The sequence below is a fragment of the Artemia franciscana genome, chromosome 15, assembly GCF_032884065.1.
Source record: "Artemia franciscana chromosome 15, ASM3288406v1, whole genome shotgun sequence".
Classification (NCBI taxonomy): Eukaryota; Metazoa; Arthropoda; class Branchiopoda; order Anostraca; family Artemiidae; genus Artemia; species Artemia franciscana.
In genome coordinates this window covers 28,478,347-28,502,630 of record NC_088877.1, presented here as the reverse complement: position 1 = coordinate 28,502,630, position 24,284 = coordinate 28,478,347, and the positions used below count along the sequence as shown (strand labels likewise).

The window sequence follows — 24,284 nt, the reverse complement described above, 5'->3', positions numbered from 1 at the left end:
CGCCCCCGCCAACTAGGTGCTGGGGTGGCGCAAAGCGCCACCCCAACAGCTAGTTATTTTATATAATTTCTAATCACCTGTAATATATGGGAGTTAAGACACTTCGACCCTTATTAAAGAGCTGAACGAAGAAGCCATACAAGAATTGAAGGAAAAAATAAGTTCAGAGTGGAAAGTAAAAACAAAAGAAGAAATAGATCTTTATTTCTTGGTTTGAAAAAATTAAATTTTAGCCCTTAAGAAAGCAGCTCTAGGCGAGCAGCTTCAACAAAAACGGCTAGCTGAGCGGATAGGTTTGCATATCGATATGCTTGTGGAAAATTTTGTTAGCTCAACAGAAATGTGCCTTTTGGCTTAGGGAATTATTTGAATAGTCCCTATTTAGAAAAGCCTCTCATTATTTAAAAATGAATCGAAAATTCAAAAAAACTTGTGCAGGTACGATAAATGGCATTATAAACTAAGTTGTTTTCATTTCAAAAATTTATAGAAAAGCCACTCATTACTTAGAAATGAATCGCTTTTCTTAAATATTGGAATAGATTTCCTTCCCGGACGTACTTTAAAAATGAGCCTAGAAACGTATGAAAACAAAGAAAGGAAATATGAAAAGAGAATAAAAACAAATAGATGAAAAACGAGGATTTTATCAGCCAGTAGCAAAATATGAAAAACAAGCAAATGTTTCGTCAAGGACCTCCGCCAAGTCGTCCTCAGTGCTCAAAAAAAGAAAGATCAAAAATTTCAAAGAGCAAAATTTCTTGTCACTGGGCGTAACTTTCACTGGGTGTTTTTTTTTTTTTTAACACCGTGTTTTCAACCATGGGTTACTATGGCTGTGGTTCCTTCTTTACTAGGTTGCAGCTGCTGCTGCAACCATGAAATTTCTTTTTTAAAACAAGATATATATCTTTAATTCTTTGTATTACCTTGTGACAGCGTGGTGGATAAGCGTTGTTCTCATGATCAATGGGTCAGCGGTTCAATCCTCGTGTCGCAAGGAATTTGCTCCATTTGTTGTTAAATATTAATTTTTGACATTCGCCTTAGGGAGTTATCTGACCTGTACCTAAATAGAAAAGACCTCATTACTTAGAAATGAATCGCTTTTCTTAAATATTGGAATAGATTTCCTTCCGGGACGTGCTTTAAAAAATGAGCCTAGAAACGTATGAAACAAAGAAAGGAATAATAAATGAAAAGAGAAAAAAAAACAAATAGGTGAAAAAACAAGGATTTATCAGCAGTAGCAAATATGAAAAACAAGCAAATCCTAATTGGTGGGGCGCTTCGTGCCCCCCAAGCCCCCCCCCCCGCGCGCGAAAGTTGTTAAGGCGCCATATTTAGTACGCTCCATTGTAGTTGTGTCCCTGTGTCCCACCTGTGAATATAGATAGATGTGTCCCCGTCGTCATTTAATATCCCCTGTGTCCCCCAGCGTCCCCGCTGTAGTTATATATTCCCTGTGTCCCGGTCGTCATTTGTGTCCCGGTGTCCCGGTCTGTAGTGTCGTCTTATAATGATGTCATATACAAAGCCATATATACTTATAATGACGTCATATGCAAACCCACAAACAAACAAACATGCCTACAAACAACTTATTTTATATATATATTTTTACATATTTTTATATTATATATATAGTTTCTTTTTAGTTTTTCTTTTTTTTAGTTATGCAGCTTTTTTTATTTTTTTAGCTTTTTTTTCTTTTCAGTTTTTTACCTTTTTTATTTTTTTTGCTTTTTAAAGTTTTTTTCTTTTTAGGTTTTTTCTTTTTTTAGCTTTTATCTCGCCATATTAGTTATGCACCATTGTAGTTGTGTCCCTGTGTCCCACCTGTGAATATAGATATATATATATATATTTTTTTAACTACGTAAAACTTGCGAATATACAACATTCTTTGCTGTTCCATTGTCTGTCCATATAAATAGATTGTCAGGTTTACCAACTCTTGAACATGCAAAATAATAATTGTCCATGGGATAACAATCCGTATGCAGATCTATACCGCATTTTCTAACGATTGCCCTTGAGCTTTGTTGATGGTGATGGCTAATCGAACACTCCCTGTGTCCCGGTCGTCCCCCCTGTGCCCCTCCGGCGTCCCCGTTGTAGTTGTGTCCCTGTGTCCCGTTCGTCCTTGTGTCCCGGTGTCCCGGTCTGTAATTTCGTCAGTCGACAAACATGACGTCGGTCGACAAACAACTTTATGACGGAATAATGCTCAATCCTCATAATGACGTCAGTCCACAAACATGACATCAGTCGACACACAAACATGACGTCAGTCAAAAGACATACAACTTATTTTTATATAATAGATATTGATATAGTTTCTTTTGTAGTTTTAATTTTTTAGTTTTGCAGCTTTTTAGTTTTTTTTTGTTTTTGTTCTTTTTAGTTTCTTACCTTTTTATGGCACTTGTATTAACCAAGTGACAATTTGCAATCGCAAATTCAATGTTTATTCTAACATTGACAGTTGGAAAAATCTTCACGTGCCAAGCATGCTAAAGCTCAACAATTTATAATAAACCTCAATTTTAAGTATCTGTTTTTAAGGTTTTCGTTATACTTTAATCAATTGTCAAAATATTTTGAAATATTATGCAATTCTCAGTTTTTTCATTTTTAGTTTCTGTTTTCTTTTTCTTCTTCATTTTTCAGACGTAAATACATATCGCGAACCTTTGTTTTTTAACTAAAATCTGGTAGGCATTGATAACCTTATCCAAGTCAAAATCCAAACCCAATCATCATCGCTATCATTTTCAGTTTTGACACATTTTGACTCTCGCTGTCCAGGTTGTTCTTCATCTAATTGCGTGGTTTGCGTTCTTTAGCCGCAAGCCTTTTGGCATTAGCTCTTTGAGTAGCTTCCTCGGCTGTTTCTTCTGTTGTAGGATTGGTAACATTCTATCTTTTTCAATGTTTTTCAATTTGTCAGTGTTCATTCTAACATTGACTGTTAGAAAAAATTTTACGTTCCAAGCATGCTAACACTCAACAATTTATAATAAACCTCAAATTTATAATATCTGTTATAAGGTTTTCGAATTACTTTAATCTATTGTCATAATATATAGAAATATTTATGCAATTCCCAGTTTCTACATTTTTAGTTTCAGTTTGCTTTTCAGTTTAGTTTCATTTTTATATATAGATAAGATATAATCTGGCGTAACGGACAGACAACTTATTTTATATATATAGATAGATATATATATATATATATATATATACTAGCTGTTGGGTAGCGCTTCGCGCCACCCAACACCTAGTTGGTGGGAGGGCTTCGCGCCCCCCCCCCCCGCGCGCGTAAGTCGTTACGCGCCATATTAGTTACGCGCCATTGTAGTTGTGTCCCTATTTCCCACCTGTGAATATAGATATATATATATATATATATATATATATATATATATATATATATTATATATATATATATATATGTTTTTAACTACGTAAAACTTGCGAATATACAACATTCTTTGCTGTCCATTGTCTGTGCATATAAATAGATTGTCAGGTTTACCGACTCTTGAACATGCAACATATAATGGTCCATGGGAAAACAATCCGTATTCAGATCTATACCTCATGATTCTAATGATTGCCCTGAGCTTTGTTGATGGTGATTGCTAATCGACCATTCCCTGAGTCCCCTGTGCACCCCGGCGTCCCCTTTGTAGTTATGTCCCTGTGTCCCGGTCGTCATTTATATTCCCTGTGTCCCGGTCGTCATTTGTGTCCCGGTGTCCCAGTCTGTGATTTCTCTTTGAGTGTCCGGCGTCATTTATATTCCTTGTGTCTCGGTGTCCCGGTTGTCATTTATATCCCCCTGTGCCCCCCGGCGTCCCCGTTGTAGTTGTGTCCCTGTGTCCCGGTCGTCATTTATATTCCCTGTGTCCCGGTCGTCATTTGTATCCCGTTGTCTCGGTCTGTATATACATTCGTTTATAGTTTTGTTTTTCTCCTTTATTGTTTTCCTTTTTTATTTTTTTATTTTTTAGTTTATTTAGATTTTAGATTTTTTAGTTTTTTTATTAGTTTTTAGTTGTTTTTTTCTTTTTAGTTTTTTTGTAGTTTTTACCTTCTTTTTAGTTTTTTTAGTTTTTTTTTTACTTATGACCTGGTCGTCATTTATACTCCCTGTGTCCCGGTGCTTTGTTGATTGCTAATCGAACATTCCTTTTGTCCCGGTCGCTTTCTCTTTGAGTGTCGTCATTTATTTAGATTGTCAGTTTACCGACTCTTGAACAAGAAACATATAATTGTCCATGGGAAAAACAATCCATATTCAGATCTATACCTCATGATTCTAATGATTGCCCTTGAGCTTTGTTGATGGTGATTGCTAATTGAACATTCCCTGTGTCCCGGTCGTCATTTATATTCCCAGTATCCCGGTCGTCATTTGTGTCCCAGTGTTCCAGTCTGTAATTTCTCTTTGAGCGTCCCGTTCGTCTTTGTTTGATGGTGAGCTTTGTTGCCCCTTGAGCTTTGTTGATGGTGATTGCTAATCGAGCATTGCCTGTGTCCCCGTCGTCATTTATGTCCCCCCTGTGCCCCCGGCGTCCCCGTTGTAGTTGTGTCCCTGCGTCCCGGTCGTCATTTATATTCCCTGTGTCCCGGTCGTCATCCCGGTATACATTCGTTTTTGAATTGGTATATGATGAAATAAATTTTTAATTTTTTCCCCTGTTTTTCCTTTTAGATTTTTTATTGGTTTTGACCTTTTTTTAGGTTTTTTAGTTTTTTTCTTTTTTCTTTTTAGTTTTTTTTGAAATTTTTATCTTTTTAGTTTTTTTATTTTTATTTATATTTTTTTAGTTTTCTTTTTCTCCTTTATTTTTCAGTTTTTTTCCCTTTTTAAGTTTTTTTTTCTTTTTTAGTTCCTTTAGTTTTTACCTTTTTTAGTTTTTTTAGTTTTTTAGATGAACCTTTTTATTTAGTTTTTTCTTTTTTCTTTTTAGTTTTTTATTGGTTTTACCTTTTTTTTTAGCTTTTTCAGTTTTTTTTCGTTTTTTCTTTTTACTTTTTTTTAGTTTTTATCTTTTTTATTTTTTTTTTATTTTTATTCTTAATTTTATTAGTTTTCTTTTCTCTTCTATTTTTCAGTTTTTTCCTTTTTTTTAAGTTTTTTTTTTAGTTTTTAGTTTTTTTAGTTTATTAGTTTTTTTTATTTTTTTTATTAGTTTTTAGTTTTTTTTGTAGTTTTTGCCTTTTTTTAGTTTTTTCAGTTTTTTTTTAAGTTTTTAGTTTTTAGTTTTTTACCTTTTTTAGCCTAACCAGGATTTGAACCTGGGACCTTCATTCTCCGTTCTGACACCCTCTCTCATCGAGTGACTACTCCAGCATGTTCATTTTGGTGTTTTAAATGGTATATTATTAACCAAATTAATGTGTTTTACAATATACTAAGCATCGTCAAAGCAAAAATGACGACAACTAATTTCATGACGTCAGCCGACCCAGAAACATGACGTCACCTGATCCACAGATCCACAGACAGACAACTTATTTTTATATATATAGATATATATATTTGTTTTTAACTACGTAAAATTTGCGAATATACAACATTCTTCGCTGTCCCATTGTCTGTGCATATAAATAGATTGTCAGGTTTACCGATTCTTGAACATGCAACATATAATTGTCCATGGGGAAAACTATCCGCATTCAGATCTATACCTCACTATTCTAATGATTGCTCTTGAGCTTTGTTGATGGTGATTACTAATCGAATATTCTCTGTGTTCCCGTCGTCATTTGTATATCCCCCCTTTGCCCCCCCCCCCAGCGTCCCCGTTGCAGTTGTCTCCCTGTGTCCCGGTCGTCATTTATATTCCCTGTGTCCAGGTCGTCATTTGTGTCCCGGTGTCCCAGTTTGTAATTTCTCTTTGAGTGTCAAGGTCGTCATTTATATTCCCTGTGTCCCGGTGTCCCGGTCGTCATTTGTGTCCCGGTCTTTAATTTCTCTTCGAACAATCCCTGTGTCCCGGTCGTCATTTATATATCCCCCCTGTGCCTCCGGCGTCCCCGTTGTAGTTGTGTCCCTGTGTCCCGGTCGTCATTTATATACCCTGTGTCCTGGTTGTGATTTGTGTCTCGGTGTCCCAGTCTGTAATTTCTCTTTGAGTGTCCCGGTCGTCATTTATATTCCCTGTGTCCTGGTCGTCATTTGTGTCCCGGTCTGTAATTTCATTAGTTGACAAACATGACGTCAGTCGACAAACAACTTCATGACGACATACAGCTTAATCCTTATAATGACGTCACTCGACAGACAGACAGACAGACAGACAACTTAGTTCTATATATGTAGATAAGTTTACAACTGAAACTAAGCCGTGAAACGGAAATCAGCACCGCCGGTTGGGACCACAAGGGTCTTGTGCCGTTTTACATGTAGGATTATAGAAAACCAGCGCATTACTGAAAACAGGAAAACCAAGTAAAAACATCTGTTTTATATAAAAAAATGTCGATTTATTAGTTAAAAGTGAGTAAGTAGCCTGACAAAAACAAAATAATTTATAAAAATTTTCATGATCTTACACCAGCTGTGATAACAGTAACTTTCAGCATACAATTAAACTATCTTGAAAAACATAAGCTTAAAAATAAATACTTTTTTAATAACCGCGAAGTCAGTGAACAGCATACAGAAATATTGGATTGATTTATCAGGTAACATTTAGGTCTCACCAGCTATAATACCAATAATTAGTGATAAACAATATTAGATTGTAAGAAATACGCTTTAGTATTACTCAAAATGAAGATCAAATAAGCCGTAATATGAACTCTGGAAGTCCAGTAATTTCTCTATATACAACAGAAAATTTCAAGTTACGGTGAAAATTTTAAAGTCAATCTGTAGTCCTAATGCTATCAAGAAGGTTTGACTTCGAACTTGTCAACAAACTGATCTTGACATGTCCTTTTCAGAACCAAAACGAGAGCCAATCATTGGACTAAACCATTATGCAGAAGTGTTACTAAATTAAACGAAAAAAAAAACACTATTAAGCATTAATCCTAAAATGCTTTATTTTTACACTGTAAAAATGTCCTTAATCGGATTGCCTTTACTGTACCAAAACTTAAAGATAGACTGTAAAGCACTAACTTTTTTTTTTGTTTTAAGTTTCAATTTCGCTCTTTAATTCCCTCAAAAAACTGTCTGTATATAAAAATTAATATTTGCCTGTTTTTAGCTTGAATTTAATGCAGAAGCAACACTGCAATATTCTTTTTTTTCAGGTTGGGCAGCCTACTCATATACGGAATGGTTTCTGTTCGTTTCAAGTTTTAATGTCGCTTTTTGCTTTGAGGTGAAAAACAATATTCAGTTTCTAATTTGCCAAGAAATCTATGCTACACAAAATGGTGTACACGATTTTTGAAGGTGGGCAACCTCGACAGTTAGGAAAGAGTAATTACTTTACTAAAGAAGATTTTTAGTTTTCAAAACCTAAGCAAAATTTCGGTATGTGTAACTTATTTCACTAAAAATCCCCCCCCCCCTTCATCCTGATAAACATCATAAACCTTTAGACATAAATATGTGAATTAGCAATAAACAAGAAAAAGTTGAAATATAACCTGTCAACTAGAAGAATATCACAAAAAAAAAAAGTGCAAGTAGGTTCTTAGTGCTAAGATGTATATATATTTGTTATGTCTGTAAATACATCACAAATAGTTTTATTCTGTATATTAAGTAGTAAAAAAAGGAAATAGTTCTAATAAATAAATATAACAATAAATAATCCTTCTTTGAAGATACAGCTTTGTGTGCTCCCAGAGCCATGTGCCAACTTTATTCCAACCCCTAAGTGACAAGGGGCTGGGGTCCAGGGCATAATTCGTTCCAAAGATAGTGCATGGAAATATTCACAAATTTTTTTTAAAAAATAGGGAATTAGCTGAAAAATAATCATATCTAAGGTACAGAACCATGATTGAAAAAAAAAAGAAAACCTGTTTAAGAAACTGAACCCTTGCCATCATTGTTACAGCAGTAGCCGCAACCTAGTAAAGAGCGAACCACATCCCAAAAGTTGAAAAACATGTTTTTAAAAAACTGCCATGTGAAAAAAACTGCCATCATACACTGAATCAGGAATGATAACTATTATTTTGGTTAATCTTAAAAGTAAAAATTTTTTGTGAAATGAAATTTGTAGGAATTATGAAAAAGAGCATGAAACCCCTTAAAAATGGCGTCAGATCGAAACAAAAAGTGTATCATTGGAAGTAGCATGGTTGAAAACCCATAGAAGGACAATTACAGCCCTTCACCTCGAACGCAAAGAAAACTCCCTTTTTTGAATGGGTAGCACTGATATGTCTCCTTTTTTTTCTTTTTCATCAGGGATAGCAAATGACCAGAGCCTCATAGAGAGATGCACATCGGAGTATCGGTATACTCTGTTTTTTTTTTCAGCCATTTTCTAGGCTCGGGAAAGAATAAAACGGACCCTATACTAGGTAGTGGTGTCTACAGAGTCCCGTTTTCATGTGGAAAATTTTACGTTGGAAGGACCCATCAACAACTAGGGGAACGATTGCAAGAACACAAAATTTCAATAGATAACTCCCTGAGATTGGAAAATAAAATGACAAATTTGATTCAGCTCTGGCCCAGCATATATACGAAAATCCTGACCATTTAGTTCTTTTTGAAGAGGCAACTTTAATATATACCGTAAATGGCCTACCGCAATCTTTTAAAGAGGCAATTGAGATAAAAAAAAACATATAAATAGAAATTTGGCTATAAATAGAAACACGGGAGATATTTCCTTAAGCCCAATTTATAATAATTTAATATTAAAAGACTCTATGAATATTTTCGCCCAGTCTAATTTAAGACAACCTGTCCGCATATCTAATGAAAACCGAAATTGTAGACAGGCGAAATCTGTTGCAAGGCAAAGGATACTTATTCAATCTAATTGGTAACTTCTCTTTCATTGATTTCAAGTTGGTTTTTGTTGTTTGATTCAGTGTCTTTTTTCCTCTCGTGCAGTTCACTTAAAAAGGATAGATTTTGCTGCTGTTTCATATTTGTTTCTTTTTTTTTATCTTTCTTTTTTTTTAAGCACTGAGGACAACTTGGCGGAGGTCCTTGTCGAAATATTTGCTTGTTTTTCATATTTTGCTACTGGCTGATAAAATCCTCGTTTTTCACCTATTTGTTTTTTTTTCTCTTTTCATTTATTATTTCCTTTCTTTGTTGTCATACATTTCTAGGCTCATTTTTTAAAGCACGTCCCGGGAAGGAAATCTATTCCAATATTTAAGAAAAGCGATTCATTTCTAAGTAATGAGTGTCTTTTCTATTTAGGTACAGGTCAGATAACTCCCTAAGGCGAATGTAAAAAATTAATATTTAACATCAAATGGAACAAATTCCTTGCGACACGAGGGATTGAACCGCTGACCCATTGATCATGAGAACAACACTTATCCACCACGCTGTCACAAGGTAATACAAAGAATTAAAGATATATATCTTGTTTTAAAAAAGAAATTTCATGGTTACAGCAGTAGCTGCAACCTAGTAAAGAAGGAACCAAAGCCCATAGTAACCCATGGTTGAAAAAACGTTGTTAAAAAAAAAAAAAAAAAAAAAAAAAACGCCCAGTGACAAGAAATTTTGCTCTTTGAAATTTTTGATCTTTCTTTTTTTGAGCACTGAGGACGACTTGGCGGAGGTCCTTGACGAAACATTTGCTTGTTTTTCATATTTTGCTACTGGCTGATAAAATCCTCGTTTTTCACCTATTTGTTTTTTTTCTCTTTTCATATTTCCTTTCTTTGTTTTCATACGTTTCTAGGCTCATTTTTTAAAGTACGTCCCGGGAAGGAAATCTATTCCAATATTTAAGAAAAGCGATTCATTTCTAAGTAATTAGTGACTTTTCTATTTAGGTACAGGTCAGATAACTCCCTAAGGCGAAAGGCGCGTTTCTGTTGGTATAGCAAAATTTGCCACAAATATGTCTGGATATGTAAAGCTGTCCGCTTACTTAACCTTTTGTGTCGAAGCTACTCCCCTGGAGTAATTTCTTAATTGCTATTAAATTAAATTTTTAAAAACAAAGGAAGTCTATTTCAAAATTACAATGTCAAAAATTAATATGTCTTTCGATAATGCAATAAATTCCTTGCGACACGAGGGATTGAACCGCTGACCCATTGATCATGAGAACAACGCTTATCCACCACGCTGTCACAAAGTAAAATAAAGAATTAAAGATATATATCTTGTTTTAAAAAAGAAATTTCATGGTTGCAGCAGTAGCTGCAACCTAGTAAAGAAGGAACCACAGCCCATAGTAACCCATGGTTGAAAACACGTTGTTAAAAAAAAAAAAACACCCAGTGACAAGAAATTTGCCGTCTTACACTAAATCAGGAATGGTAACTATTGTTTTGACTAATCTTAAAAGTAAAAGTTTATTGCGAAAAGAAATTTATGGTGACTTCGAAAAAGAGCGTGAAACCCATTGAAAATGGAACCAGATCGAAATAACAAGCGCACCATTGGAATTAGAATGGTCAAAAATCTATAGTAGGACAATTACAGTCCTCCACCTTGAACACCAAGGAGAATCACTTTTTTGCATGGGCAGCACTGATGTCTCCTTTTTTTTGACCCGGCTAGCGAATGACTAGAACGTCATAGAGAGATTTTTAATAGCTCATTTGAAAGGAAATTAACTTTTCTAGTACCTTTTTTAAGTGACCGAAAATATTGGAGGGCAATAGCCCCACTCCCTGAAAGCTCCCTCCCCCCAAAGCTATCCAATCTAAATTTTGAGATAGCCATTTTGTTCAAAATGGTTCGGAGGTCCACTCTCTATGGTTTTGGTGACGATATGACCCTCATTAGTCACTTGGGAAAGGACCGCACGCTGAATCGGTATCGGGCGTATCGGTATGGGCGTATTGGTAATGGTACGTGTCTCAAACAAATTTTTAATAGCTCATATAAAAAGTATAGCTCATTTATATATAAATTTCACCACCAGCAAGTTCCAAATGACACTACAGACGTTACTTTTGGTGCCATGTCTCAAGCAAAAAAGCTGGGGCTAGGGGCCTACCAGAACTTTCTCATATCAAGTGAAAATGGCAGAGAAAACTAAAAAATGAGCCACATAGTAATAAAAAAGGTAAATATGTACTAAAGAAAACTGACCTGTTTCAGTGGATGCTTGAATTATGCAGGATTATCTTAGTTTTGACAACATTTTGGATAAACTAAATTTCAGTAGGGAGAGGGGAAAGTGGAGTCTGGGGAAAATTAAGCTCTGGGAGGGGAAGTTGCTACCTCTGCCCTATAGAAAATTACATTCTTGACCCCAACCCTTGCCACTTAGTGGTTGGAGAAGTGTAGGCATGCGGTTCGGGAACTACTCAAAGTTGTATATTGAAAGAAGGATTACATATTATTATACTTACTTGTTCAAATTGTTTATTTGACATTCTTTCCATGTGCAAGATTGTGCATCAAAAGAAGAAGAAAGACAAATGAAAACAGTGCTGAATAACAATTCAGGTAATTCTTTCAAAATTTTTGAAATGAAAACAAGCTTAGTTTATAATGCCATTTATCGTACCTGCACAAGAAATGATCTTTTTTTGAATTTTCGATTCATTTTTAAATAATGAGAGGCTTTTCTAAATAGGAACTATTCAAATAATTCCCTAAGCCTAAAGGCACATTTCTGTTGAGCTAACAAAAATTTTCCACAAGCATATCGATATGCAAACCTATCCGCTCAGCTAGCCGTTTTTGTCGAAGCTGCTCGCCTAGAGCTGCTTTCTTAAGGGCTAAAATTTAATTTTTTCAAACCAATAAATAAAGATCTATTTCTTCTTTTGTTTTTACTTTCCACTCTGAACTTATTTTTTCCTTCAATTCTTGTATGGCTTCTTCGTTCAGCTCTTTAATAAGGGTCGAAGTGTCTTAACTCCCATACATTACAGGTGATTAGAAATTATATAAAATAACTAGCTGTTGGGGTGGCGCTTTGCGCCACCCAAGCCCCCCCGCGCGCGTAAGTCGTTACGCGCCATAATAGTTACGCGCCATTGTAGTTGTGTCCCTATGTCCCACCTGTGAATATAGATATATATATATATATATATATATATATATATATATATATATATATATATATATATATATATATATATATATATATATATATGGTTTTAACTACGTAAAACTTGCGAATATACAACATTCTTTGCTGTCCCATTGTCTTTGCATATAAATAGATTGTCAGGTTTACCGACTCTTGAACATGCAACATATAATGGTCCATGGGAAAACAATCTGTATTCAGATCTATACCTCATGATTCTAATGATTGCCCTTGAGCTTTGTTGATGGTGATTGCTAATCGACCATTCCCTGTCCCGGTGTCCCGGTCGTCATTTACATCCCCCTGTTTCCCCCGGTGTCCCCGTTGTAGTTGTGTCCCTGTGTCCCGGTCGTCATTTATATTCCCTGTGTCCCGGTCGTCATTTGTATCCCGGTGTCCCGGTCTGTATATACATTCGTTTTTTAGTTTTGTTTTTCTCCTTTATTTTTTTCCTTTTTTTTTCTTTTTTAGTTTATTTAGATTTTTAGATTTTTTAGTTTTTTTATTAGTTTTTAGTTTTTTTTCTTTTTAGTTTTTTTGTAGTTTTTACCTTCTTTTTAGTTTTGTTAATTTTTTTTTTTACTTATGTCCTGGTCGTCATTTATACTCCCTGTGTCCCGGTGCTTTGTTGATTGCTAATCGAACATTCCTTTTGTCCTGGTCGCTTTCTCTTTGAGTGTCGTCATTTATTTTTTTCTTTTTTAGTTCTTTTAGTTTTTACCTTTTTTAGTTTTTTTTAGTTTTTTAGATGAAATTTTTTTTTAGTTTTTTCCTTTTTTTCTTTTTAGTTTTTTATTGGTTTTTACCTTTATGTTAGCTTATTTTTCAGTTTTTTCCTTTTTTTTTATTTTTTTTTTATTTTTTATTTTTTTTAGTTTTTTACCTTTTTTAGTTTTTTTAGTTTTTTTAGTTTTTTTAGTTTTTTAGCTTTTTTACTTTTTTTATTAGTTTTTAGTTTTTTTGTAGTTTTTGCCTTTTTTTAGTTTTTTCAGTTTTTTTTTTAGTTTTTTATTGGTTTTTACCTTTATTTTAGCTTATTTTTCAGTTTTTTCCTTTTTTTTTAGTTTTTTTAGTTTTTTTAGTTTTTTAGATTTTTTATTTTTTTTATTAGTTTTTAGTTTTTTTTGTAGTTTTTGCCTTTTTTTTTAGTTTTTTTAGTTTTTTAGCTTTTTTATTAGTTTTTAGTTTTTTTTGTAGTTTTTGCCTTTTTTTAGTTTTTTTAGTTTTTTAGCTTTTTTATTTTTTTTATTAGTTTTTAGTTTTTTTTGTAGTTTTTGCCTTTTTTTAGTTTTTTCAGTTTTGACGTCACCTGATCCAGTTTTTTCAGGTGACGTCACCTGATCCACGATCCACAGATCCACAGACAACTTATTTTTATATATATAGATAGTTTTTTTTTTTTACTTATGTCCTGGTCGTCATTTATACTCCCTGTGTCCCGGTGCTTTGTTGATTGCTAATCGAACATTCCTTTTGTCCTGGTCGCTTTCTCTTTGAGTTTCGTCATTTATTTTTTTCTTTTTTAATTCTTTTAGTTTTTACCTTTTTTAGTTTTTTTTAGTTTTTTAGATGAAAATTTTTTTTAGTTTTTTCCTTTTTTTCTTTTTAGTTTTTTATTGGTTTTTACCTTTATTTTAGCTTATTTTTCAGTTTTTTCCTTTTTTTTAGTTTTTTTTTTTTTTATTTTTTTTAGTTTTTTACCTTTTTTTAGTTTTTTTAGTTTTTTTAGTTTTTTAGCTTTTTTACTTTTTTTATTAGTTTTTAGTTTTTTTTTGTAGTTTTTGCCTTTTTTTAGTTTTTTCAGTTTTTTTTTTAGTTTTTTATTGGTTTTTACCTTTATTTTAGCTTATTTTTCAGTTTTTTCCTTTTTTTTTAGTTTTTTTTAGTTTTTAGTTTTTTTAGTTTTTTACCTTTTTTTAGTTTTTTTAGTTTTTTTAGTTTTTTAGCTTTTTTATTTTTTTTATTAGTTTTTAGTTTTTTTTGTAGTTTTTGCCTTTTTTTAGTTTTTTTAGTTTTTTAGCTTTTTTATTAGTTTTTAGTTTTTTTTGTAGTTTTTGCCTTTTTTTAGTTTTTTTAGTTTTTTAGCTTTTTTATTTTTTTTATTAGTTTTTAGTTTTTTTTGTAGTTTTTGCCTTTTTTTAGTTTTTTCAGTTTTGACGTCACCTGATCCAGTTTTTTCAGGTGACGTCACCTGATCCATCCACAGACAGACAGACAACTTATTTTTATATATATAGATAGTTGTTTTTTTTTACTTATGTCCTGGTCGTCATTTATACTCCCTGTGTCCCGGTGCTTTGTTGATTGCTAATCGAACATTCCTTTTGTCCTGGTCGCTTTCTCTTTGAGTTTCGTCATTTATTTTTTTCTTTTTTAGTTCTTTTAATTTTTTACCTTTTTTTAGTTTTTTTAGTTTTTTTAGTTTTTTAGCTTTTTTATTTTTTTTATTAGTTTTTAGTTTTTTTTGTAGTTTTTGCCTTTTTTTAGTTTTTTTAGTTTTTTAGCTTTTTTATTAGTTTTTAGTTTTTTTTGTAGTTTTTGCCTTTTTTTAGTTTTTTTAGTTTTTTAGCTTTTTTATTTTTTTTATTAGTTTTTAGTTTTTTTTGTAGTTTTTGCCTTTTTTTAGTTTTTTCAGTTTTGACGTCACCTGATCCAGTTTTTTCAGGTGACGTCACCTGATCCATCCACAGACAGACAGACAACTTATTTTTATATATATAGATATGTTATTAACTACGTAAAATTTGCGAGTATACAACATTCTTCGCTGTCCCATTGTCTGTGCATATAAATAGATTGTCAGGTTTACCGATTCTTGAACATGCAACATATAATTGTCCATGGGAAAAACTATCCGCATTCAGATCTATACCTCACTATTCTAATGATTGCTCTTGAGCTTTGTTGATGGTGATTACTAATCGAATATTCTCTGTGTTCCCGTCGTCATTTGTATATCCCCCCTCTGCCCCCCCCAGCGTCCCCGTTGCAGTTGTCTCCCTGTGTCCCGGTCGTCATTTATATTCCCTGTGTCCAGGTCGTCATTTGTGTCTGTATGGCTATGCTGTTTGACCTATGTAATTGGATGGAGGAGTAGGGTTATGGCCTCATTCAAGTACTGATCTATATTAATTACTAAAGTAGGAAAACAGTCTTCCTTTTTCCTTCTGACTTTCTTTTTTGTTTATATATATTATACAAGTATTTTTTTATGGTGTATGTTTATTTCTGTGTTTGTGCTGTTGCATTGGTGATTTCTTTCTTCATTATATTCTATAGCGAGTGTGTAGTCTTAATATTAATGTATTAATTTCAGCAACAGATACCAATGTTCCAGCTGATAGAAAGAGCCGTGCCCATCGTCAAAAAGGACCTATAAAATATCCTCTTCTTGAAGATGGCAGGGATTTTGCAACAACTGAAAAGGTAAACAAACTACAATATGATAGTTGCAGTTAAAAAAAAAATATTTGAAGGAAATATATAAACAAAGCCAGCACCAATTTTCGTGATGAAGGTAATGTATATGTGAAGATATTCATATCTGGGATGAGGACATTTCCAAAGAGAATCTGAAATACTAAGTCTTTTGTTTGAAGGTATAGTATTACAGCTTTTCTTTAGAGGGAGGGGGCAGGTTTAAGATCTTCGTGAATATTTAGACTGAGATATTTAACGATATTAATGCATACACTCAGTTAATTATTTCAAGGCCTGTAGATATATAAACTAAATTTTAGCTCGAGAAGGTATAGTTCAAAGAGTATGGGTAACTTATAAGAGCAAAAACTGGCGCCAGTGTCGGTTTGATGCAGCATTAAAATATGTATTTTAAAGATTCCTTCACTTCGAACTTGTCTACAAAATAATCATGAAGCATCATTTTCAGATCCAAAACGACAGTTAATCATTGAACTCAGCTCATCGTGCAGAGGTTATGCCAAATTAAACGAAAAAAAGCAACAATCTAAAAATACTTTACTTTTATACTGTTAAAAGCGTCTTTAAATGGTTTACTTCTACCGTACCAAAACTCCCATATGGTTTTGTGTTTTCAGTGAAGCGCTAGTTTTCTGTAATCCTACAAACGTAGGGAAATATCACCAGTTGATTTATTTGCACTAGTCTTATTGATATTAGCTAGATAGGCTGTGAAATAATAATTTTATTCATTTTAAATTTGCTCGTTACTTCCCGTGGAAAACTTTTTTTTTTAAATTAAGTCTGATTCAAAGTCTAACGCGCTTGCAACTAAACTACGGTGGCTGATGATCGAATTCAATCTATTTGATCTTGTAAGACTATAATAAGTAATTTACAGCCCTTTTCCCAAAGACTAGGGAGAGTTAGGTCATTTCCCAAAGCATGTTTATTGTACCTTGTTCAGTAAATACATTTGTAATTGGCTATTATAAAACATTGAGTTAATACAAGTTTCTATTATAAAAAGTGATAACGTTAAACTATATTCGGTGAAGCTGAACTTTTGCGAACAGGAGGAGGAGGAAAGGTACGTCAAGAAATAATCTATTTGGAATTTCGAGATTCAATTATTTGTTATTCTATGAATTTCTTCCTCTTTAGTACATTCAACATTTTAAAAATAATTTTGCGAGCCTCAATGTCGGCTGAACGTGTTAAAGAGTTCATTGTGAATTTTCCTAACAGAATAAAGAGACTTACTAAGAGTACTGGGAGAGGAAGTATACTAGAGGGGTTCTTGTAAATATCCTGTTAAGGGTTTTGGATCATAATTATTACAATGGTACAGTTTTACACTTCCAGGTTTTTCCACTTGAGAAGTGGCAACAAAAGTGCCGTCTTTAGTGCTTTATGGTACTTACGGATGGTAAAACTGATAAAGATCACGTAGATATGAGCAATATCTTTCAAATATGCCAATAAACATCTCTCTAAGAAGTTCTGGTATACCAATAGCCCCAGCTTTTCCACTTGAGACATGGAACCAATAGTGCCATTTGGCATTTGCAGGTGGTGAAATTTATAGGGAAAACGTAGATTTAAGAAATAAATTTTATGTGAGCTATTATGCATCTGTTGACGATCTTTTGGTATCCCTCTATCACCACCCCTTGAGAAGTGGCAGAGCAAGTGTCATTTGTGTGCCATATGTCGCTTACAAATGGTGGAGTTTAGAATAAAGCTCGTAGATGTGAGAAATAGCTTTTGAATTAGCTATTACGCATCTCTCTATGATGTTCTGGTAAACCGCTAGCCCTGAAAAAAGAAAAAATCGGGAGACAGATTAGTGCTACCCATTCAAAAAAGTGACTTTACTTGTTGCTCAAGTCTGAGGACTGGCAAGGGGTTTCAGATTTCTTTTCGGAATCACTTTGAATTTCTTTCCAAAATAAACTTTTCATTTTAAGACGAACCGAAGTAATAATAAGCATTCCTAAATCACTGTTGAATGGCAATTTTTTTTCACAAGACAGTTTTTTCTCAATGAGTTTTTTAACTTTTGGTTACTATGGGCTGTTGTTCGCTCTTTACTAGATTGCAGCTACCGATGCAACGGTGATTGTGGACAAATCCCGTTTATTTATATGTTTTCATACCCTGAAGCAGCAAAACCAACCAGCAAGCTCGACTAGCCAGACTGATATGGGATAACGGATTTGAGCTCGACATAAACCTTCTATTTTTCTCAATTCAAATGTAAAATATTGAAACCATCTTACTTTTTGAGTAACAGTTACAGCTGCGGGGAATAAATCGAAATTATACTTTTTTTTTACATGTTTAGATCGGTAAAGAATTTGATTGAGGTGTGGGGAGGCTTCAAGTTTTTTTTTATGATTTATGAATATTGGGAAGGCTTAATGTTTTACCGAAATAGCAATGAGCACTACGATTGCGAAAGATTTATAATCCTACCACTACCCGATTATTTGTCTTTCCTGTAAGATTATGAAACCAGCTATTGGCACATTTTTAATGCCAAGTATATAATAGACAAAATCAACATAATTAAGGTAGGAATCCGGCTTCTTGAATGAATTTCAGGTTTTTAGTGTCGCAATTTAATTTTGTAAATGAAGTATCTAGGACCAAAAGGTAAAGTTTTTTTTTCTCCTATTTTTGGGCCGGGGTATTTTTCGCCAAAGTAACGAATGACAGATTACAAAAAAAAATACTACAGAGCCTATGGTAATTATCTGAGTTGAAAAATTAACCCTTGGCCAAAACAAAAATCAAATCTTTGACATATAAGCTGCTTATTGATTCATAGTCAAGATCATTGTCTTAACTTTTCAAAATTTTTAGCATTTGGGTCCAACAATAATCGTAAAACTTGGAAATTCTGGTAGTCTGACTCTGTAGAGCTCCAGATATAAGTCATAAAGAAGACTCCAGTAATAAGCCATAAAGAAGACTGTTGCAGAGGACTGGATTCGAGCTGAAACAGTGCACAAAGTGAAGGTACAATGCTGAGATTGAGAGTAAGACATTACTAAGAAATGGTTCACCGGAAAAAAAAAGTGGTCGTTGAAAAGCTTGATTCGACGTTAGCCTACACCTGATACTTCTCTTTCTGTTCATGGTTGACATTTTAGCCAAAGTAATGGTTGAATATGTATGGTTGTATGGTTGTAAATAAAGTATGGTTGAATATTGATGGTTGCTGCATAATTCTCCTTTGTATAATATTGTTTCTTCTTCCTTTATTTTCTGCTTTTTACTTCTTTCTTAGCCAGTTTGGATGTTTCAAAATACATTTAGTCCATTCAGAGGCACTATTTGAGTCGTTGGAGACAAGTGTTGTACCATAAGCAGGACAGAACGATATGCAAGGTTTAAGCTGGCTTACGAGTTTCTCAGTTCCGTGTCGCTTTGTTCTCATATTATTGTCAAAGGTAAACATTTGTAGCAAGAAAAGGTCTTTTCAAACAGTTCGTGGTAGCGAACTGTAGCAAGGAGCGACCCGGCTCAATAGAAACCAAAACTCTAAAAAATGAAATTTTGATACCAATAGCTACATCAAAAGAATTGCATTTTAATGCTGATTTTAAATATATAAGTTTCATCAAGTTTAGTCTTACGTACCAAAAGTTACGAGCCTGAGAAAATTTGTGTCACTTTAGAAAATAGGGGGAAACACCCCCTAAAATTCATAGAATCTTAACGACATAAATTACACCATCAGATTAAGCGTATCAGAGAACCCTACTGTAGAAGTTTCAAGCTCCTATCTACAAAAATGTGGAATTTTGTATTTTTCGCCAGAAGGCGGATCACGGATGCGCGTTTATTTGTTGTTTTTTTTCCTTTTTCCCAGGGGTGATCGTATCGACCCAGTTGTCCTAGAATGTTGCGAGAGGGCTCATTCTAACGGAAATGAAAAGTTCTAGTGCTCTTTCAAAGTTACCAAAAAAATTGGAGGGCACCTAGGCCCCCTCCCACGCTAATTATTTTCCCAAAGTCAATGGATCAAAATTCTGAGATAGCCATTTTATTCAAAGTAGTCGAAAAACCTTATAACTATGTCTTTGGAGACGACTTACTCCTCCACAGTCCCCGTGGGAGGGGTTACAAGTTCAAAACTTTGACCAGTGCTTAAATATAGTAATGGTTATTGGGAAGTGTACAGGTGTTTTCAGGAGGATTTTTTGGTTGGGGGGAAGGGTTGAGAAGAGGGGGATATACTGGGGGAACTTTCCATCGAGGAATTTTTCATGGGGGAAGAAAATTTCCATGAAGGGAGCGCAGGATTTACTAGCATTATTTAAAAAACAAAAACAATGAAAAAAATGTATATGAAAAAGTTTTTTTCAGCTGGAAGTAAGGAGCAGTATTAACACTTAAAACGAACAGAAATTATCAACCATATGAGGGGCTCACCTCCTCCTAATACTTCGCCTAATGTCAACTATTTATTCTACGGCTTTTGTGATTCAGGGGTCATTCTTAATGAATTGGGACAAAATTTAAGATTTAGTGTAAAGAGAGAGGTACTGACGAGGGGGCGAGCCCTCTCATATGTGTAATAAAAACATGAGAATAAAAAATTCTTTACGTAAGCTAGTTTATAAGCTATGTATATCTTTTACTAATAAAAAGATTCGTAAAAAATAAAAGTTCTAGTTGTCTTTTTAATTAACCAAAAAATTGGAGGGCAACTAGGCTTCCTCCCCCGCTCTTTTTTTCTCAAAATCATTCGACCAAATTATGAGAAATCCATTTAGCCAAAAAAAAAAAAATATGCAAATTTCGTTTTAATTATTTCTCTGCGGAGAGCCAAAATCAAAACATGCATTGATTCAAAAACGTTCAGAAATTAAATAAAAAAAAACAAGCTTTTTCAACTGAAAGTAAGGAGCGACATTAAAACTTAAAACAAACAGAAATTACTTCGTATATGATAGGGGCTGCTTCCTCATCAACGCCTCGCTCTTTACGCTAAAGGTTTTACTGTTTTGAAAAGAAGAGTTGAGAGAAAGAGTCAAACTTTAGCGTAAAGGGCGAGGCGTTGATATACAACATTCCCCAATAAAGCAGAGAAAAAAGTTATTATATATCCCATGCCTCTTGACAATCAGGATATGGGACCCCCTCCCCTCCAATAAAAATGCTGGAGATTCACCCCTGCTAGAGGTATTCCTAGCGAAGCAGGGGACACTTGATAGCATTTGCAAGGAAGCTAATATGGACACCTGAGGAAGCAAATGTAGTCTGTTAATATTGGCCATCCTGCTGTATTAAGATTCTTCTTCCAAAATGGCAATGTTAGTTTCAAACCAACTCTTTTGGCATCTCAAAGGGTTGATGAAATAAAGAGTACTCGGGTTTCATGTAATTTCTGACCTTAGATGCTGACAGTCTATACTAAAGTAGTTTAGGAGTTCAATCATTGATCAGTTCTTTCAAGGCGCGGATTTTTCTTCCAAAAAAAGCAATTTCTCTTCCATTTTAATGAAGTACATTTGAATTCGAAGAATCGTTTTGATCTTCATTTCGGAAGATCGAAATGAAGAATTTAGTTTGAAAAGCTGCTTCCAACGCTAATTTGTTTCCAAATATTGTCTCTTAAGACTATGTCTTTGTATCTTTAGTCATATTTGCCATACAGATCGGGGAAAACTAAGGTTCCAAGCTTCATTCTTTTCTAATTCTGAAAATTATTACTTCAATTTCGTTCTGATTTTTCATCATCAAGGATCATCATTAAAAGTTGAAAATGGCTGTAATATATATAAATATACTAGCTGTTGGGGTGGCACTTCGTAGTTGATCGTAAAACTTGCGAATATACAACATTCTTCGCTGTCCCACTGTCTGTGCATATAAATAGATTGTCAGCGTTTACCGATTCTTGAACATGCAACATATAATTGTCCATGGGAAAAAACTATCCACATTCAGATCTATACCTCACTATTCTAATAATTGCTCTTGAGCTTTGTTGATGGTGATTACTAATCGAATACTCTCTGTGTTCCCGTCGTCATTTTTATATCCCCCCTGTGCCCCCCAGCGTCCCCGTTGTAGTTGTCACCCTGTGTCCCGGTCGTCATTTATATTCCCTGTGTCCCGGTCGTTATTTGTGTCCCGGTGTCCCAGTCTGTAATTTCTCTTTGAGTGTCCCGGTCGTCATTTATATTCCCTGTGTCCCGGTGTCCAGGTCGTCATTTGTGTCCCGGTCTGTAATTTCATCAGTCGACAAACATGAGGTGAGTCGACAAACAACTTCATGACAGCATAATGCTCAATCCTTATAATGACGTCAGTCGACATACAAACATGACGTCATATATATACATATTAGCTGTTGGAGCAGGACTTCGCGCCACCCCAAAACCTAGTTGGTGGGGGCGCTTCGCGCCTCCCCCACAAGCCCCCACCGCGCGCGTAAGGTCGTTATGCGCCATTTTAGTTACGCGCCATTGTAGTCGTGTCCCTGTGTCCCACCTGTGAATATAGATAGATATATATATATGTTTTTACCTACGTAAAACTTGCGAATATACGACATTCTTCGATGTCCCATTGTCTGTGCATATAAATAGATTGTCAGGTTTACCGACTCTTGAACATGCAACATATAATTGTCCATGGGAAAAACAATCCGTATTCAGATCTATGCCTCATTATTCTAATGATTGCCCTTGAGCTTTGTTCATGGTGATTGCTAATCAAATATTCCCTGTGTCCGGTCGTCATTTATATATACCCCCTGTGCCCCCCGGCGCCCCCGTTGTAGTTGTGTCCTTGAGTCCCAGTCGCCATTTATATTCCCTGTGTCCCGGTCGTTGTTTGGGTCCTGGTGTCCCAGTCTGTAATTTCTCTTCGAGTCCCGGTCTTCATTTATATTCGCTGTGTCCCAGTCGTCATTGTGTCCCGGTGTCTCGGTCTGTAATTTCGTCAGTCGACAAACATGACGTGAGTCGACACACAAACATGACGTCAATCAACAGATACACACAAACAAACAACATATATATATATATATATATATATATATATATATATATATATATATATATATATATATATATATATATATATATATATATATATATATATATACTATATATATATATATATATATATATATATATATATATATCTATATATATAAAAATAAGTTGTCTGTCTGTCTGTGGATGGATCAGGTGACGTCACCTGAAAAACTAAAAAAAGGCAAAAACTACAAAAAAAACTAAAAAACTAATAAAAAAAATAAAAAAGCTAAAAAAACTAAAAAAACTAAAAAAAGGCAAAAAACTACAAAAAAAACTAAAAACTAATAAAAAAGCTAAAAAACTAAAAAAACTAAAAAAAGGCAAAAACTACAAAAAAAACTAAAAACTAATAAAAAAAATAAAAAAGCTAAAAAACTAAAAAAAACTAAAAAAAACTAAAAAAAGGTAAAAAACTAAAAACTAAAAAAAAACTAAAAAAAAGGAAAAAAACTGAAAAATAAGCTAAAATAAAGGTAAAAAACCAATAAAAAACTAAAAAAAAACTGAAAAAACTAAAAAAAGGCAAAAACTACAAAAAAAAAACTAAAAACTAATAAAAAAAGTAAAAAAGCTAAAAAACTAAAAAAAACTAAAAAAACTAAAAAAAAGGTAAAAAACTAAAAAAAATAAAAAATAAAAAAAAAACTAAAAAAAAGGAAAAAAACTGAAAAATAAGCTAACTTAAGGTAAAAACCAATAAAAAACTAAAAAGAAAAAAAGGAAAAAAACTAAAAAAAATTTTCATCTAAAAAACTAAAAAAAACTAAAAAAGGTAAAAACTAAAAGAACTAAAAAGAAAAAAATAAATGACGAAACTCAAAGAGAAAGCGACCAGGACAAAAGGAATGTTCGATTAGCAATCAACAAAGCACCGGGACACAGGGAGTATAAATGACGACCAGGACATAAGTAAAAAAAAATAAACTATCTATATATATAAAAATAAGTTGTCTGTGGATCTGTGGATCGTGGATCAGGTGACGTCACCTGAAAAAAACTGGATCAGGTGACGTCAAAACTGAAAAAACTAAAAAAAAGGCAAAAAACTACAAAAAAAACTAAAAACTAATAAAAAAAATAAAAAAAGCTAAAAAAACTAAAAAAACTAAAAAAAAGGCAAAAACTACAAAAAAACTAAAACTAATAAAAAAGCTAAAAAACTAAAAAAACTAAAAAAAAGGCAAAAAACTACAAAAAAAACTGAAAACTAATAAAAAAAATAAAAAAGCTAAAAAAACTAAAAAAACTAAAAAAACTAAAAAAAGGTAAAAAACTAAAAAAACTAAAAACTAAAAAAAACTAAAAAAAAGGAAAAAAACTGAAAAATAAGCTAAAATAAAGGTAAAAACCAATAAAAAAACTAAAAAAAACTGAAAAAAACTAAAAAAAGGCAAAAACTACAAAAAAACTAAAAACTAATAAAAAAAGTAAAAAAGCTAAAAAACTAAATGACGACACTCAAAGAGAAAGCGACCAGGACAAAAAGGAATGTTCGATTAGCAATCAACAAAGCACCGGGACACAGGGAGTATAAATGACGACCAGGACATAAGTAAAAAAAAAAATTAACAAAACTAAAAAGAAGGTAAAACTACAAAAAAAACTAAAAAGAAAAAAAAAA

General features: G+C 33.4%; 2 long non-coding RNA genes across 2 annotated transcripts in view; one reads left to right on the top strand and one right to left on the bottom strand.

Moving 5' to 3' along the window:
* Positions 1-24,284, bottom strand: part of LOC136036309 (uncharacterized) — a 487,034-nt gene that overhangs the window by 426,122 nt on the left and 36,628 nt on the right. The window lies entirely within an intron of this gene.
* Positions 6,585-18,807, top strand: LOC136036625 (uncharacterized). Its single transcript, XR_010619760.1, has 3 exons — positions 6,585-6,702; positions 15,496-15,605; positions 18,468-18,807. It is a non-coding gene; the product is annotated as an uncharacterized LOC136036625 (long non-coding RNA).